The following is an 18201-nucleotide window of genomic DNA, read 5'->3' as shown; positions in this document are numbered from 1 at the left end:
TGGTGTGAAGTTTTCGAAAGTCTCTTCACCGCAATGTACTGTCCTTTGGGCAACTTGCCCCGAGCAACAGTACGCCGATGGTCGAACAGGGCAACCGACTTCCACTTGAACATGGTAGACTAACAAAACTTTTCACCGTTTATGCTGGAAGCCAGTCTTTTGTCTATGACATATGTCACATAACCCCAAGGAACATAAATGAAAACAAAACTTGAGCAGAAGGCATCCAAGTCCAACCTCCTATGATGAAACTTACAAGCTTGCATCCATCATTAAGAAGACCTACGCTGCATCTCTAATATCTCAAGCTTTCTGCTTTTAGAGGCATGTAGCTTCAATGATTGAAACTGCGAGTATAAACCAACCAACTGGCAGCTGCTACAGAGAAAGCCGGCATACCTATGCTTAACATATGAAAAGATTTGCTCTCTCATAGTACGGGTAGCAAGTTCCCATTACCATTTTTTTTTTTTTTTTTGTCGAAAAGTTCCCATTACCTTCACTTTCTCAATTATAAATCAGACTATAAATGAGAAGGACCACATTTTCTTGAGCGTGAAAAATAAGAAAAACATTTGGGGGTGAGTTATTTTCCATGCTTGTATTATGCAACAACGAACGCATGTTATAGAGCAAAAGGACCAAATCGGGCCCTCAATCGTGGTTCGTTCTCCCAACACGTACTTCATGGGATTTGCAATGAAACATAAAATAATAATCTTTAGCTTAAGAATGGCCTCATATATTTTACCTTGTAAACAGGGTCCAAATCCACCCTCTCCAAGCTTATTTTCACTTGAGAAGTCATCGCTTGCTGCTTTGAGGGTAGCATAACCAAATGTTCGCACTACGAGTACCACTCTCAAGACTTTCACCTTTACACACCATAGTCTTTAATCGGCTACTAAATCCTTTTATTACACCTGAAATACCTGCGAACCAACATCAAGAAAATGTGTCTAGAACTTTAATTCTTCCTAAGTCAATGTTCCCGATTCCCACAAAATTACAAAGTAATCCTCCAAGTAAAGTATAGAAAACGTACCTTTTGATTTCAATGTTCTCCTCTGTAAGTAGCATATCAGGCCAAATACAAGGAGAACAATTACAGCAATCGAAATAAGCATAACAAGCCAGAACCATCGCTGTGTTGCCGATCTTCACTAGCCTCTTGAGCCGACAAGGCAATTAAGTCCTTGAATTACATTTGAGAATGCTAGTATGAACACCTATAGGGTTAATAGGTGTTTATAATAAATATTGGCAAATATATGCAGAATAAAATAAACTTCAAACAAAGGAGTTAAGGAAGAGAACAAGAACACAAGATTTATAGTGGTTCGGCTTAATCCAAGCCTACGTCCACTCTCCCACACTAACAGCCTTCTTGGCTAGATTCCACTATGCAATCAACAAGAGATTACAACTTTGAGTGCAAACACTTAGTAGATCACACTATCTCACTAAGTCACTCGTTTGGTATTTCTCTCACGATCACAAACGTTTAAGCTCTCAAGAGACAAGTATATGATCGAAGGTTGCTCAGACTTTGAATTATAAATTCTACACTCCGTCTCTTACTTGCTCATCGGTCCTTCATCTCCTTAAATACTCTTCCACTTCCAAACTACCCGTTGGACAGTATCTTGAGGATCGTCTTCCAATATATCCATTGGACAGCTCTGTATCTAGAAGATTTGGTAGCCGTTGAGTGACAAAGGTAGAATCCCAAAATGATTCCGATCGCCCATACAAACGGAATCTTAGTTTCCATAAGTAAAGCTTCTTCGTATAGAAAGTTCTTGTCTTCAATATTCAATCGTCAATCAATTAGATTGAGTCAATCAAATCAATCCTGATGTGGAATCCAAACCAGATCACTAGCCGTTATATGATTGGGCTTGAGTTACGTTCATGTCGAGTTGATGTAAAGTCTAAGAGCAATAGACTTTACAATCTGAGTCTGAGTGCAATAGACTTTACAATCCGAGTCTGAACATATTCTCGCTTCTGAACAGATTTAGCTTTTAAGGTTTGTACCCAGTTCAGCTTCAAAGATAGAGTCCGTCTTCTGGTTCATCATTCACGTTCATGCCTGGAATTTGTCGAGTTGACAGACTTCTGATGTAGAACAGACTTTGACACTAAAGTCTGGCAGTCTTCAGACTTTGACACAGAAGTTTGGAAATCTTCAGAATATACTTTGGACATGTGTTATGTTCAGTCTTCTGGCAGTCTTCTGACTTTGACAATATCATTTACATGTTCTATCATCTGCATGGTCTATTACTTAACCATTAAACATGTTAATATCCTTTAATTTATTTTGTCATCTTCAAAACATCATAAGGGATTTCCCTAACAATCTCCCCCTTTTTGATGATGACAAAACAATCTCTGAATATGCAGATTTGTAAACATGCTTGTAAAAATATTAATTTAAATAAAAGGATATCAGAAGATAGCAAATAAATTGAGCATAACAATATATAGAAAAATAATCTCAGCTCAATATTATGCCATAGATAATATCAACCAATCAACACATATGCATATTCATATCTTCTCCCCCTTTTTGTCATCATCAAAAAGCGATAATAATGGAAAAAGTATCACGTAGAGAATATAAAATGATAACAATTGTCTTGCGTGAATCATAATTTCCAAAAATTAGCTTTTATAAAGTAAATCGAATATTAAAAATATGCAATATAGCTCACTTCGATCATATATATCAGCAAATATCCAATAAAAATCACGGATGCATCATAAAATGCACGTACCTTTTTTGTCATAATAAAATAATAATATCAATAAGAGATTTGTTAATGACAAAAGGTAATAAAAAATGCACTAACCGGATTTTTTAGAACAAATTCTGATACATTTACCTTTCGTTCTATTTATAATAAGATCACGATCAATCCAAAAAGATTTTTCCATAATTGATCAATGCTCCCCTCAATTTGTTGCCTTTTTGAGATGATCACGATTCTTTTCCTTTTCTTTTGGATTCGATTTCTCCCCCTGTCATCATGACAAGATTTGTGAATAGAAACAATTGTTGCTTGTGCACGTTGAACATAATATTTTTCTAGTATTTCCTTTGTAGCAACAACATCTGCAACGATCACTTGCATTTTGAAATTCGAGGCAAAAATTTATTTTCTTCAATTAAGCTTTTCGAATTCAACCTGCATCAACTTAACAAACTTTTTCCACAAATAAGCTGTAATAATATCCACGTAATATATAATGCCCTTTTCTTCGAATAAATAAATTGAATAGCATATATAAAATTATCAGATATTAAAATTCAGAACTATTCAACCTTTTGTACGACGCATAAGGGATTTCCTCAATAAGCAAAAATTTTGCACAAGGAATAGAATTTTGAACTTCCAAAGATAGTATAGAATCTTCACAAATTTCTGATCAAGCTTTCCAAAATTCATATGGAAGATTCTATTGTCACCTGCAAAATCTTGTATAATGGATAACCATCTTTGCAAAAATGTCACGTAATATATTCCTTTGATTTGCATATCAAACTTGCTAGATAGAATATATCTTCTAAGAATATAGCAAGAATATCCATGAATATGCAGTAATATCTTTCGAGATCAAAGAGATTTCCTTGAGCATAAATTTCATATATGCATTTTGCAAAAGGAAATTAGATATTTCTGTCATGTGCCTAAATTGCAAATACCTTATATTTATGACAGAAGATATTCGCAATATAATAAACAATCATCCAAAATCATGATAAATGCACGTAGAAATTTGTAAGGCGAGATGAAAATAAAAAAATTCTCTTACCTAGGTATATGTTTCAAATATACCATTGATTAAAAAAAAAATCATTACCAATTGTCGCAGGAGATATTTTCTGATTGCACTAAAATTTGCGTAGATTCGCAATTATCCTTCCCTTAAAGAATTTCCTGCAATCAACTCATTTCCCTTTTTGGTATCCATCAATTTGGATCCTTCCATTTCGTTAAGGTAAAATAGAAAATCTCCATAATCAAATATTCTTTCTAATTCATTGTAACAAAGTATTCAAAGAAAGAGTATTATGCACAAAGATATTTTGAAAAATAAATTCTCACTTAGTCATGGTACGATAAAAAACATAGAGAATAAAATTCTTGAATATCTAAGAATATCTTGCATCATCACGTAAAACAGATTTTCACTTTGCAAAATATGATTAAATCTGAAATATAAAATTAGACAAAATAATCTGAATTATCTCAAATAATCACACGTACTAAATCAAATCTCAACTCACAAATCACAAAAACAAATCATACGATTCTTTCTTCCATAAAGCAAAATATGATCATTATAAAATCTCAATTAACCAAGGATATATCAAATATCAAGTATAATGAGAATTATTGCCCAAATCAAATTGAGAATAAAAAATTCTTTACCAAATCCTCTTTCTTCTTTCTTCTTCATATCCTGAAAAAACAACTCATCTTTTCTTTGGTACCCATTTTTCCTTGGGTCCATGAGAGTTAGTAGAGTATGCTATTTTTACCCAATTTTTCTTAATAGGTCTCCAGTCTTTAGGACAATCTTTCTCAAAGTGTTTTGAATCTCCACAATTTGAACATTTGAGGGCATTTCAACCAACAGGTTTTACAGACACTTTTTGAAAATGATTTTTGTAAAATTCCTTTGGAGGTCTTTGTCTAAGTCTTTCCTTGACTTTAGGAAAATCAATTAGAGAATCACTTTCCTTATTGAAACCAAGTCTTGACTTATTATAGTAAGGAACTTGTATGGAAAGGATATGCTCTAATGTTTTTGATCCATTTGAGAATCTTGTCGAAATATTTGAAAATTCTTTCTTCAAAGAATCAATTTCTTTGACAAGTAAAACTCGACTTTCTTTTGTTTATAGAAAATCTTTTGCAAAATTTCAAAATTTTCTTTTGAGAAAGATCATGTTTCCTAAGACGTGAATTCTCCTTTTTAGTTTGAAGATTCTTTTAAGAGAAGATTTGAGATTTAAGCAAAGGTCATTTATATACTTTGAAACTTTGAGAGGAATTTTTGAATGGCTTACCTCGATTTCCCTCATCAGATTCTGAGTCTCGTGTCTAAGTCGACTCGATTCTGAATCTGTGTTTGAGTCGACTCAGATTCGAATGTGCCATCAAGCATAAATTTCTTGCTCATCATCTTCTTTCATTGTTCTTTTTTTTTTGCCATTCTGCTTGTATTGTCTTCTTTCACTAAACTTCCTTCCTTTTCTACTCAGCTTTTTGAATTTCTCGATCATAAAAGCAAGTTCTTCGTTGTCCATGTCATTTTCGAGTCTGTTTCATAAAAACAACATTAAATATTAAAGCGATGGACTTCTTACCTTCGGGATCTTCATCATTGAGTTGTTCCACTTCATAGGATTGAAGAGTGCCGATTAATTCATCAACGGAAAGTGGCATAATCCTATGAGTTTCCCGGATTGAGGTCTTGACATGGTTCCACCTTTTGAGAGACTCGCAAGAGTTTGTTGACCTTCATTGGAGAAGAAATAGGCCGACCTTGATATGCTAAACCATTTACAATTTCTGTAAAACGGCTAAACATATCTCCAATTGACTCTCCTTGCTTCATCTTGAAGGATTCATATTTGCCGAGCAGGAAGTTTACTTTTGTCTCTTTACATGATCGGTCCCTTCATATGTAACATGAAGTCTATCCCAAACTTCTTTGCTGTTTCACATGAAGAGATTCTATTATATTCAGCAGGAGACAATGCGCAATATAAAGAATAAATGGCTTTTGCATCAAGCGCCTCTCTTTTGGACAACTCCGTCCGAGACATAGGAGCGGGGGGTTTGGTTTCTTTGTCTTTGTCATTCTTATTTCATGTAGACGCAGCAGTGAGATTGATTCCTTTTTCCACAACATCCCATTGCAAGGGATCTCTGGATCTTAGAATGCTTTCATTTTGTTCTTCCACACGTGTATTCTTTCCATCAAAATATGGTGGCCTTGTGTTGCTTTGCCCTTCCATAAGTCCTGGTGCCAACGTACTAGCCATAAAGAATCTTTAGCTCAAAAGTAAAAACACTTTTATAAACCGAGCACTTGGCTCTAATACCAATTGAGAGTGCTAGTATGAACACCTAGAGGGGGTGAATAGGTGTTTATAATAAATATTGGCAAATATATGCAGAATAAAATAAACTTCAAACAAAGGAGTTAAGGAAGAGAATAAGAACACAAGATTTATAGTGGTTCGCTTTCCAAACCTACGTCCACTCTCCCATGCTAACAGCCTTCTTGGCTAGATTCCACTATAAAATCAACAAGAGATTACAACTTTGAGTGCAAACATTTAGTAGATCACACTATCTCACTAAGTCACTCTTGGTATTTCTCTCACGATCACAAACGTTTAAGCTCAAGAGACAAGTATATGATCGAAGGTTGCTCGGACTTTGGAATTATAAATTCTACACTCCGTCTCTTACTTGCTCATCAGTCCTTCATCTCCTTAAATACTCTTCCACTTCCAAACTACCCATTGGACAGTATCTTGAGGATCGTCTTCCAATATATCCATTGGACAGCTTTTTGTATCTAGAAGATTTGGTAGCCGTTGAGTGACAAAGGTAGAATCCCAAAATGATTCCGATCGCCCATACAAACGGAATCTTGGTTTCCATAAGTAAAGCTTCTTCGTAGAGAAAGTTCTTGTCTTCAATATTCAATCGTCAATCAATTAGATTGAGTCAATCAAATCAATCCTGATGTGGAATCCAAACCAGGATCACTAGCCGTTATATGATTGGGCTTGAGTTACGTTCTCTGCTGAAGCCGGGATGTAAAGTCGAGAGCAATAGACTTTACAATCTGAGTCTCGAGTGTAATAGACTTTACAACTGGTCCGAACATATTCGTCTTCTGAACAGATTTAGCTTTAAGGTCTCGACTCCCGCTTTTAGCTTCAGCATAGAGTCTCGTCTTTCTGTTCATCATTCACGCTCGCCTCCTGAATTTGTCGAGCTGACAGACTTCGATGTAGAATAAACTTTGATACTAAAGTCTGCAGCCTTCGACTTTGACATAGAAGTCTGAAATCTTCAGAATATACTTTGACATGTGTTACGTTCAGCCTTCCTGGCAGTCTTCTGACTTTGACAATATCCTTTACATGTTCTATCATCTGCATGGTCTATTACTTAACCATTAAACATGTTAGTATCCTTTGATTTATTTTGTCATCTTCAAAATATCATAAGGGATTTCCTAACAACATTTAGTTCTACATTTTCAATGCAATAATTTTTTAAAACCTTCAGAAATTCCTGTGAGGTACTTAATCCTAACTTGTCCGAGAAAGGACCCAGCCTCCGATCATTGTTGACTTGAAACACATTGTAACCAAGGAGCCCCTTTTCCTTGGCATAAGTTACTTTGGCTCGGATGGCCTCCATCATCGAAATTGATTCATACCGATCCCTTCTTGAAAAGATTCACCACATATGTACCATTATAAACAGGGACTGGCACCATAACTGAAATCTCGATATAAGATTTTATAGCCTTGTATCTAAATGACCCATCCAAGGCCACAGCAGGCCCCACTGCTGGATAGCCAATGGCATCAGCGCTCGAATCCTCGAGCTGCCAAGCATAGCCATGGTAGGGCAAGCCCAGAACCAGCTTTCTTGCGGAAATCCTCTAGTCAGCAACGAGGTGATGCAGAAGTCTGTGTTCTTCGAGCTTGCTGGGTCAAATAAAGCTGCGTGAGGGAGAGCAAATCTTTCCCTGGTGGGGAGATGGTAATCATACGCACTTAGGTGAACCCAGTCCAAATTTCTCCGAATTGTTAAAAATGGGTTGACTATACACAGCCATTACTAGCAGCAACTGAGGTTTCCCAGATTTTCTTGATTCGGCATCTACTCCATCTCTCCACTCCCGCAAAAGGGCACTCAAATTGGTCACGTTAATGCTCCCACTGCGCAAGACCCCACAGAGATCAACCCCACTGAACCCATAAAGCCTTGCCTTTTCTATGGTAGACTCGATAAAGAACCTTCTTGAAGAAGACTCACTGAGCATCGAAACGAAAGCTGAAGGATCCTCTCGGCCTGCCCACGCTGCTGCCCACACTGATAGCAGAGTGGGTGATCGAAGGATTCTTGCGTTTAACGGTGCTCGTGAAGGTGGAGAAGAATTGCTCGGTCGAGGAGTTGACGGAGAGCTGATAGGTCGAAGAGTGGATGTAAAGCAAAAAGCATATGAGGTGAGAGAACAAGGAGGAATCAATGTCCGAGATCGGATTTTGCTGCCGGCGTAGAAGTAACCGGACTTGACTTGACGTTTGTGCCTCCGAAGATGGGCGGAGACAGAGGAAAAGATGATGAGACAGGCGATTTTCCTTCGCCCGCCATGAGAGGCGGCTCAAATAGAATGTGAAAGCGGAAGTGGGTGGCTTGAGATTACGGGAGGAGGAAGAAGACCGCTCTTCTGGGGCCTTTGATCGGGTTTACATAGGAAGCTAGAACTCGAGTCCAAAGTGTCATTGCTTCTTCAGACAGTACGTAGGAAACAAGAAATCGAGTGTCGTCGCTTCTACGAGAAAATATTGGGTACGTCTTATGCTCCAGCGTGGCAAACAAGAAGGCGATGGAGCGCGACATGTGTCCTCGTGGGACCCATAAAGTCAGCGTCTGCTCTCGACTCAGCGCTTCTTCCTCTCTCCTCTAACTCGTCTCGGCTAGCGGCTCGGCTTGGCCGGCGAAGAAAGGACGTCCTTCCTCCCGGCCTACACGCTCTCTCCGTCGAGCATTTACTGCAGAAACTTTTCTTCCTTCGTTTGAGAAAGAAATGGCCGTTGTCTCCTCTGTCCCTCTCCATTTCTTTCCTTTCGAATTTTTGAATCTGAAATTCTCTCTCCGCGCCGTTGTTGCTCCGCCGTGCATCGCGGCCGTTCCCCCATCGCCGACGAACCACATGGCCGCCGCTACCCCGGTGCTCACTTCTCTTCGGGCTCGTTGCTGCTCCGTCATTCGCTTCGGCATTCCCGGATCGCAGATGCAGCACGGAGGAGAGGCAGGCCTCTTCGAGCTCCTCAACGCCGGCGAGCGTCGCCCGCCGAGCGAGACCCCCACCCACGGAAGGCTCCTGAGACGAGGTTGCTGAAGAAGCTGGTGCCGTATGCTGCCAGCCTTGGTGCCGAGCCGCCGTCGTGTTCGACACCCTCCGCCTCCCTCTCACGATCCCCTTTGCTCTCTCCCCCTCGTGAAGTCGTGCCCCTCTTCCAAAGCGAAACGCGACGCCGACGGCCCTCCACCTTCGCCGGTTGACTCCATCGCCCTCGACTCCGACTCCGACGCCGACGCCGACGCCGACGCCGCCCCTCCCGAACCCGACTCGACGCCGACGCCCTTCGCTGGTTGCCTCCGTCGGCGCCGGAGTCCGTCGCCCGACTCCGACGCCGACGCCGACGCCCTTTGCCAAGTCCATGCATCGCAGAAAATGGTGATGCTGACCCAACATTACTTATTCAGTTATTTCCTTTTGCCGATGATGGGAAATTCTCATCTTGGACGAAATTTTCTCTCATCATTGGCAATGCCTGGCTGAAACACTAGGGTCAAATCCTCAGTATGGGTGTGTTTCTGTGAATGGATCAGTCCACTCCAATACCTCCCACCAATTCCATGTGCCACTTGGGCTCTGCCCAAAGTTAGTCTCATTCTAGCTCGCTTGTTTAAGGTTGGGCTTTGCCTTTGATATAATTTATAACTTTGAGCCTTGTGGCTTGGGAATGAGGTTAATCATGGATTGGTTAGAAGCGTAAGAGATGATGAAACCGAGAAGAGTTTAGTTGAATCTAATTACTATGGTTTTGTGGGTGGAGGTGTTTGCTTTATTCTCTCGTTTCATCACCCTGAATATGTTTATTTTCCTCATATTCTTTGAAATTATTGTACATGAATCCCAAGGTACTTATTGTTAAGTTTTACAGAAGAAACCTTTCTTTTGCAGAGACCAAGGGTGTGTATATTAGGTGGTGGATTTGGGGGTTTATACACTGCTTTGAGACTGGAATCACTTGTCTGGCCTGACAGCAAGAAACCTCAGGTAGTTCCTTTGATCCTTGTATAGTTAGTACACGCTCTACATTGATACATCCCTGTTGCTGAATGGAATCGTAAGCAGAACTTGCATATTTGAACAAAGATCACCTCTAGACTATAACAAACTGTCTTATAGAAGTCTCTATATTTTGTTGAAACCAGTATGTTGTCATTTGATGCCGCGTATAATGTTCAAATTACTTATTCAGCTTGAGCCATCTTATTAAATTGTGTCACTTTGATAATGCGGTAGGTCCTTGTTGACCAATCTGAGCGATTTGTTTTCTTGCCAATGCTATATGAACTTTTATCTGGAGGTATGAAGATATGACACTACAGAGGGTGGATCATGATGTACAGCTTTTGCTATTCATACCAGGTTCTTTCATCAAGGAAAGTTGAGCTGCTTCTGGGTTACTTTGTACACAATATAAGGAAGTCCAGCGATGCTGAAGATTCTTTCTGTTTCAGTGGAAACTCTGAAGATCCTGAAATGCAGAAAAGAGTGGACCTAAGGGTTTGCGGCAGAAGATGATGTTGAGACATTTATACTGGAACTTCAACCTGCTCAAAGGGGACTACGAAGTCAAATTCTGAGGCGGATTTGGTCCTATGGATTGTGGGCTCTAAGCCTTCACTTCCCGAATTAGAACCTTGGGATAAGCCGCATGAGCTTCCTTGACTGCCCATGGTCAAACAGAAACTGATGAAACTCTACGTGTCAAGGGCCACCCACGCATTTTTGCCCTTGGTGATTCTTCTGCATTAAGAGATTCAGATGGAAAGATTCTTCCAGCCACCGCTCAGGTAAACAAGCAAGAAATGCAATTCATCTATTGGAGTATGATGTTGTAGTGCAACTTTAACATCTGCACCTTTCTTAGTTTTGCTATCTCCTTGCCAATTTTAGTCATTTCTTTCGTGGCCTACCAGGTTGCTTTTTAGCAAGCGGATTCCACTGGTTGGAATCTGTGGGCAGCAATCAATGACCATCCTCTTCTGCCTTTAGGTCTTTCATTTCACTTGTGCCTTTTGTGCTGGACATTTTTTATGGTTCAATCTGCTCGATTTGCAATGCAGTGCCCTTGCTTGTGATCAGCATGCATCTTGTAGCTTTGTCTCACCTTCCTTCCCCCAATGACTGGTTCTATTAAATTTGGGTGGAGGTAACAAGTTAGCTTCAGTTGCACGTTGACATCCCCCAGTGACAAGGAGCACTTTACTGTTATCCATCACAAACACCATTAAGTATCCTTCTGTGGTACCTCTACTAGTGTGTGGCAACTTTTATTTTTTGTAGATCATACTGGTAGAAGCTTTGGATATGTGACTGGTGCATGATTCTGTTAATATAATTTCCAGGTTTCAAAACTTGGGCGAGATGATGACATTGGGAAGAAATGATGCTGCAATTTCACCAAGTTCATTGATGGATTAACTCTGGAAGGTCCAGTTGGACATGCAGGTTCTTTTCTTTACTTCTGTCACACTGGTCCTTTGAAAAAAATGATGTTAATCCATATATTTCTGCATTTGCAGCGAGAAAATTTGCACATCTGATAAGATTGCCCACGGATGAGCATCGAATTAAAGTGGGAATGAGTTGGCTTGCTAAGTCTGCCATAGATTCAGTCGCATCACTTCGAGCACCCTTACGAGAGTTCTTGCGGGCTAGCAAAATCATTTTTTTCATCCAAGCTCTACTTTTTTTTTAATTAAACCATTGGCAGTTTTTACCTTGCTTTGTGGCCATTTTGGAGGAAAAGGAATTTGACAATGGTAACTCACCAGTTGTGCAGGTCTAAGCCTGATAGTCCACTTCTAGATAACATGTAATTAGAAGTTCCTATTGAAGATGAATTATCACTGTTATAGTTTTCAAGACTTCAGAATCATGTGAAGCATCATGTTATATATTCACGATACTCTATGCATGTACTGTTTGTTTGGATGGACTATAATTTGTTGATATTTTGTCGGCTACATAGAAACACATAGAAATGAATCTATGAAGAGGGTAGAGAGGAATGAGTGGGCCAGCGAATCTACGTAAACTTCCTGCTTCAACCTAAACTAGAATCGGCTGGAGCAATTTGATATGAAGCGAGGACTAAGATTTCTATTACTTGTATTGGTTCAAACTTGTAGCAGTATGATTAAGAATAGTACTTTGGTTATGAAAGATGCGTACGCCGTGCGATGATTTTCATGGAGAACATTCATCGACAAGACAAAAAGAGGTAGCCTTTGGTTTTAGCGCAACTGAATGAAATTGCTGCCACGAGTCAGGCATTAGGGGTTGATGTATCGATGCTCAAGTTTCCCCGAACAATACGATCGAGCAAGCCAATAGCTGGGTTGTGTTGGATGGCATATCATACGACTGGTGAAGATAAAAGGAAATTGAGACCTACTCGTTTTTAGAGGGAATAGAGATTTACATACCATTGAAATATGAAAGTAGATTGATAGATCAACTGTTACACGACATCACCAGGATAAATGACAATAGACACATACTTGAATATTGTGAAGAATTAATGTCGAGACGAGATGTTGGACCTACTAGATTATAATATAAAAAAAAGTTAGAAAGAGTTGGTTGGCCGGCTTCTTTTCCAAAGAAATTCAGTTCCATCCACATTTTGCCGGTACATGGTGTCTTCGGGCAAATGAAATGGTTATGAACTTCTCACAATCGAAAAATCACCGAAAGGACTTGATATTGTGAAAGCAAAGAAGGACAAGTAAGACTACATAAATTGCAGGATGTAGAGCTATACGGATGGCAAGTTTCAGAAAATAAACTGTTTTTCCGTTTAGTTTTCGTATTGCTCTACTAACTCTTTTCATTTTATTTTCCACTAGTTTCCACTTCTGATTTGATCTAGTGGAAAACTGAACGCCAAGTTGCCAAACGGTCTAGCTAAAGGTTTTTCCTAAGAAAACAAAATAAAAAATCAAACTAAAATGGTCACGAAAGTCTCTAACTATTTTGTTTGGCGGAAAAGTCGGGGCATGTGTAATCTTCTAGGTGGCCCGCCATGGATTGCCGGGGCCAAGATGAGCTTTACGACCTCTGCTACAACTCACTAACACCAAACAAGACAATTGGCAGCTTTAAGCAATCTGGACATCCACATGCTATAAAGGAATTGAAACCTTATATCATTCAAAAATCTGACTATGTACCGTTATACTTGAGGATTCACAAGTGTCGGTTTTGGAGATGTCATGAATGCATTTACAATGGTGGTTGTTTATTCACAAGGCAAAAATCAAAGTAGACACTCTTCCTATCTCACCTCCCCTCATTTCATCTTCTTGCCTCAGCTAGTTGAATAATCAAATTTTAAACCATGATTTTCATCTTTGTTCAGCAGAAATGAGGACCGGTGGGCTGTTTAAATGGTGCAGCTCGTTTTCGGGGCTTAGTAATCCTTCATCAATGTGATTGCACATTGGATCGGAACTAGCGAAGATTTTAATTGCTGAGCGAGAGATGAAATAGTCTTCCGGTACTTAAAACCGGCTAGCAGCGACGCTAGCTCTTGCTCTCGTTTTTACATAACAAAACTAAATGAGAACTTAAGAAGGAAACTAAATTCAGACAAAGTCATGATCGCCCATTTAGCATGAATAAAACATTGGTAAGCTGGATCCTATCGATGGTTGATGGCGTCAAGAAGCGCAGTGTTGCTCAAAGCACCACAAACCCACAGAAAAAAAGAAGAAGAAAAGTTCGCCTAGCGTGAGCATTTTCTGGTTAAGTTAGTTTAGAAGCACCCATCGTAGCACTATAAGTGCTTTTTAAGCTCGAAAATTACGTTTACATCAAAGGTCAAGCGCTTTGAAATTCTATATTAACCTCTGAATGTCTTCAATGCTACAATTAAATTTGAGATTTGTTTAGATTGTGCCCTAATCATACAAATAATAAAGTACAAGATGTCGATGCAGCCATCCTATTTCTAACATAGCTATATGTCAATATGAAGATCAAAACCATGCTGCCATCGGAAAATAATCATTTCATCTTCCTTGAGATGGCTATAAATAAATAACTATTCACCTGGGAGATTGAAGTCATATCTCATAAAAAGCACCCAAATCGATGTCCGCATTACAGGATGTGAATGTACCAAGAGAGGCATCTCTTTTTCATGCAGATGGAACTCACTCTACATGCAACGTAACATTGCCACTCAAATGTAGTAGCGGGTTTGTCGGCAAACTTGATAAATTATGTAAAAGGAGCAATACCATCTCAATAATTTACTCATGTTATCATGCTTTCCATTAGATATAGACTAACATCCACAAGCCAGAGGACTAACTCCGCTTACTTTTAGCCGTTCATCATAGACAGCCACACGCTGAAGCTCGATCTCATGTCAGCTTGGCATCCCTTTTCATTTTAGATTTTCATCCTCCATCTCCCGACATTTTGCCTCATTTTCAGGTACAAAGCACGCCTCTCTTTCAACCTCTTCTTGTAGTAATTTTATTAAGGAGCAAGTTTTTCATCTCCTTCAACATCCATCGGTTCTTGACTCGTTACTTCCATACTCTCATGGGTAACTCTTTGCTTCCTCCTCCGCAGCCTTGCTTCGATTTTTTGTGCTGCGGACAACATGTTGTTGAGTTCTCACAATCTCATCTCAACCTCATTGAGCTAATTCGTGACGTTTCAAGTTGCTTTTGACATTGACTTAGAGCCATGTCTAGCTTCTCTTTTCTTCCTTCTTCTCTAATTCCTCCTCCAGCTCTGCCGTTCTATTGATCATGGCTTCAAGCTTAGATTTGAGAGTGACTTCATCGTGATCTCGTTGATCCGTGAGTAGGCCCCATTCCATGGCTCCGCCTTCCACTTTCTGCGTCCGGTAAAGCCGCAAGCCTTTCCATCTCCGTAAAAATCATCCATTAAATCAAGTTCTCCCCGAAGAGACCATGAGATTCTTTCCGAAGGATTTCTTTTCTTAAAATGGTTGAGTTCGCTTATTAGAGCAGATGCCCATGACCTCGTGAGTGGCACTACCACAATCACTTGGCTCCAAGCAAACTCGCTTCTCGCACGCCATTCTCAACCGCTAGCAACCAATCCCCTACATCTGAAGGGCTATCAGCCGAAGGACTCTACACAAACCGATGATGCAAGAAAGACTTAAGATCATTTGTCACACTTACTTTCCGAGACATGGCTCCGAGTCTACGGCATTTGGCTTCCAGCAGCCTAGCTACACTTTTGCTCTTTTCAAATGATGTTTGCCAGGCTGTTTCGCCATGCTTGGTGCTCACATTACGCCAATAATCCTAAGTTCTAGCTCTTCCAACATAGAAAGGACTTTGGCTTTGAGGGCCACATTCTTTTCAGCAAGATCGCTTGTAGGCCAGATCGTAACATATAACCGAAGGCTTCACTCTTGGCCGCTTGAGCCGGGCATGGACATTGGAAAGCTTAGTCTCAAGCTCACCCTTTGTTGATTCCCACTCACGAGTTTTCTTGAGCACAGCTTCTTGATCTTTCTTGCCTTGGTCTTCCTCATCCTGTCCAGCCGCTCACACATTCCTTAAGTGTTCCATCAAGATGACCGATTCGATCTTCTAGTGTCTAGTTCCTTTTGTGTTGCACGCTCCAATGTTTCTTTTGCACTAAGACTTCATTTTCTCAAATTCTTCTCCCATCCTACCATTGAATATCAAAAGGAAAACTTTTAACGAAGTACATAGGCACAAAATGTGCAAATCCAATGCAATGTCAAATAGATTTAACGAGAACGGTTAAAGGTTAGTCATCCTAAATCTTGAAACCCATGTGATTACTTTGCTTCGATTGAAAGCTTCCAATCTTGTTACCCGACATTAGTGTTTAATTTTGGTGCACTTTGGTGTAGTATATTAGATATTTCCTCCCTCCTACATTCTCTGATATCTTGTTACTATCCTCATTAATTTGCTATAGCTTTGGATATTAAATGCAGACATCGAGAAACTAAATCATTATGCTATGGTTACGGATGATGCTACGTACTATGAGAATACTATGGACCTTTATCGTCCAAGATGAGAATTTCCCATCATTAGCAAAAAGGAAATAACCTGAATAAGTAATGTTCGGTCGGCATCACCATTTTCTACGATGCATGGACTTGGCAAAGGGCCGGGCGTCGGCGTCAACGTTGGCGCGGCGCGTCAGCGCCGGAGTCGGGGCGACGGACTTCGACGCCGATGGAGGCAACCAGCGGGGGGCGTTGAGCGCGAGTCGGTCCGGGGAGGAGGCGGCGCGGCGCGGGCGTCGGCGCGGCGGCTGAGTCGGAGCGTCGAGGGCGACGGAGTCAACCTACGGAGGTGGAGGGGCCATTGGCGCGCGTTTCGCTGGAAGAGAGGCACGACTTCACGAGGGGGAGAGAGAGCGAGGACGCCGCGAGAGGGAGGCGGAGGAGTGTCGAACACGACGAGGTAGTTTTCAAGACCAAGTCAAAGATACGGCACCAGCTTCTTCAAAGCAACCTCGCCTCCGAGCCTCCCGGGGTGGGGTCTCGCGCGGGCGACGCCGCCGACGCTGAGGGAGCTCAAGAGGCCCGCTCTCCGCGTGCTGCACCCGATCCTGAACGCCGAACGAATGACGGAGCAAGAACGAGCCCGAAAAGAGAAGCGAGTGAGCACCAGCAGTAGCGGCGGCCGTAATGTGGTTCGTCGGCGATGGCAGAGAACGCCGCTGATGCACCGGGAGCAACAACGAGCCCGGAGAGAGAATTTCAGATTCAAAATTCTGAAAGGAAAGAAAGAACGAACGTCCATTTTCTTTCTCAAACGAAGGAAAGAGAAAAGTTTCTGCAATAAATGCTCTGGCTGAGAGAGAGCGTGCAGAGGAGAGGACGTCCTTTCTTCCGCCACCCGAGCCGAGCTGTTAGCCGAGACGAGAGTTAGAGGAGAGGAAGAAGTGCTGAGTCGAGAGCACGCTCGACTTTATGGGTCCCAATGCAGGACACGGTTGCGGCCTCCATCGCCTTCTTGTTTGCCACGCTGGAGCATAAGACGTACAAATATTTTCTCCGCTTTCTACAAACCAGACTCGCAACAACGACGGTGATTCCTCGACCGTTGCTTGGTCAAGGTTCACTTTCGGCAAATTCCTGCAACGTGGCGCATGGAGAGACGACTCATTTTTCGCTGGATGCCATCGCTACGCTGTCTTGAGTCTACTGGTGCCTTCCGCCCGGGTCGTGGTCGCTGCTGTGGGACTCTTTCATTTTGGGAAAGGCAAAGCTAAAAATAATAATAATCTTAAATTATATGCAGACATATTTAGTTTAAATTTTTCTAAGACACCAAAATTCTCAAATTATAAATTTGTGATACATTTACCTTTTGTGAAAATTTCTCTCGTTGATAAAACCATTAAAAACTATCTATAGAGACGTCAAAAAGTAAACATTAGTGGTGCTCATCTTAAGGGTGAGCGATTCCAAATTCTATACAAATCTAATTCTAAACCTAAAACGTACCGTTTGTGTACTTTTTAGAATTTAGAACATACTCTACATATTTGGAAATTTGATACAGGTTAAAATCAATTATAGGCTCTATCCAGATTCCATCTATATTATCAATTGCACAATTATAGTGAATTATCATCTTTAATAACCATTACTTGCTACTACAATTTATTGACACTAACTTGTATTTAGACATTCGAAAATGTCAAGTATTAACAAAATAAAAGTCCAATCATAAAAAAACTTATATAGTAGTTCCAAATTACACACTTATCATGGAACGTTATAGGATGTCACAAGATCGCACAAAGACATAAATAAATAAATAAATAAAACACAAAAATTTATTCCGAAGTTCTAGGTTACAGTTCCAGGTTTCAAGTTTCGTAATCAAGAACTTGGAACCTAATTCTGTCAAAATGAGATCTTTAATTTTTACAATTTGAAACCTACATATTTTGGATCCCGAAACCTGTGAACCAGATAAGTTTGCACCGGTCTAGTTCTCGTGTTTCGGGTTTTACCTTGAAACCATGCTCGCTCCTAGTCCACGTGACTTAAGTAAAATAAAAATCACGTTATTT

At 40.5% G+C, this 18201-nt stretch overlaps 1 pseudogene; it reads left to right on the top strand.

Annotated features, from left to right (window-relative positions):
* The first annotated feature begins 9971 nt into the window (after positions 1 to 9971).
* On the top strand, positions 9972 to 11923 carry LOC120287086 (annotated as a pseudogene).
* Positions 11924 to 18201: the final 6278 nt, after the last annotated feature.

This window comes from Eucalyptus grandis, chromosome 8 (genome assembly GCF_016545825.1).
Source record: "Eucalyptus grandis isolate ANBG69807.140 chromosome 8, ASM1654582v1, whole genome shotgun sequence".
Taxonomy (NCBI): domain Eukaryota; kingdom Viridiplantae; phylum Streptophyta; class Magnoliopsida; order Myrtales; family Myrtaceae; genus Eucalyptus; species Eucalyptus grandis.
The sequence above is the reverse complement of the archived record's forward strand: the minus strand, read 5'-3'. Positions and strand labels throughout refer to the sequence as shown.